The following is a 1,498-nucleotide window of genomic DNA, read 5'->3' on the forward strand; positions in this document are numbered from 1 at the left end:
CTAAATGTTTTAGCAATTACCGTTGCCAGATGAGTGTTATTTTCCTCCATCAGCTGTTCTTTCAAAAAGCAATAGCAGTATGCCGGAATATACCTCTCGTTAAGTTATGGATCTACGGTAAAATCTCTGGTACAATCATGATCCACGATTTACCTCTGATACAATAAAACCTTGATCGATATCTGGTTTTACTGCGATTTAAAGGTAGACCTATGGTACTATGCAATCATGATTAACAACGGATTCTTCCAGGGAACCACAGTAAACCTATCCCAGTAAACACCTGACGTCGTACCGACGTTGGTTAGACGTTGGATTTTGATCGCGACGTCGGCGACCTGAATCCAACGTCTAACCAACGTCATATCCACGACGTCTATCAGACGTCAGACTTAGACGTCTAGAATACGTTGGAATTAGGTTGGATAGAAAGTCTGATAAATGTTTTTAGTTATAAAACTAACTGGTATAATTTTGCTAGTATAGTTTAAAGATATTTACTCGTTTTCATAAAGGCCTGGACATGCGCTTATTAATAATAGTTCATTCTTACAACAAACATTATATTAATTATGTTACAATATCGCATGAGATTGTCTATTTTCGGAGACGGATTTTTTCACGAACTTTAAACTGTTCAAGTTAAAAATGCATTCTATACACATGTATAAATTATTCTAAATTCACATACATCTTCTCTTCTACACATGTTGTCTATTAGTCACACATTCGCGAGATAAGCCTGCATCGGTTTACACAGTCTTCCTGTAATTTGATATTTATTGGGATAAGATAGAGCAAGTTTATAAATACTTTACACAAAGGGAAGGATCCGCAACGTGAGTAACAGATTTTTAAAAATTATACTTATTTTAAAAGTTATACTGATTTATATTCCGTATTTTTTTTTTTTAAATTGACTTATTTTTGTTTGTTACTTTAAAAAGCAATTTCATTTAATTACATTTTACGAAGTTATAGAATATTTTTTTTCATAGAATTTAAAATATTACATATTTGTTTGGCACGTATTAATTATGCTCTTAGTAATAGCACTAGTATTATTTGTATATGTTAAATAATGAAACTGTCAAATTTTATACATTTCAGGTGGAAATGTTGGCGGAGTTGAAGAATCATACAAAAATGACGAAACTTGAAAGTTTCAATTACTGCATTACTTTTTGGACTTATTGTATTAGACTTACGTCGCCATAATATGAAATAAAGATGATAAAATACATGTGTTGATTACTTGTTTGATTACGTTGAAAATTTGGTCAGATTTTGATTGAAAAGCGGTTAGATTTAGGTTGGAAAATGGTCGGATTGCGACGTCTAGCCAACGTCAGGATCCGACGTCTAAACGGTTTGCAAATCCAACCAAAATCCAACGTTAATCCGACGTCGGGGTCCGACGTCTATACGACGTCTAACCGACGTCAAATGCCTACTGGGATGCTACCATGCAATTATGACCTACTTGGTTCTACTGCGA

General features: G+C 33.9%; 1 long non-coding RNA gene across 1 annotated transcript; it reads left to right on the forward strand.

Annotated features, from left to right (window-relative positions):
• The first annotated feature begins 277 nt into the window (after positions 1-277).
• LOC128559865 (uncharacterized) lies at positions 278-1,243 on the forward strand. The gene is made up of 2 exons (XR_008372687.1): positions 278-839; positions 1,111-1,243. It is a non-coding gene; the product is annotated as an uncharacterized LOC128559865 (long non-coding RNA).
• The last annotated feature ends 255 nt before the right edge of the window (positions 1,244-1,498 follow it).

This window comes from Mercenaria mercenaria, chromosome 1, assembly GCF_021730395.1.
Source record: "Mercenaria mercenaria strain notata chromosome 1, MADL_Memer_1, whole genome shotgun sequence".
NCBI classification, from domain to species: domain Eukaryota; kingdom Metazoa; phylum Mollusca; class Bivalvia; order Venerida; family Veneridae; genus Mercenaria; species Mercenaria mercenaria.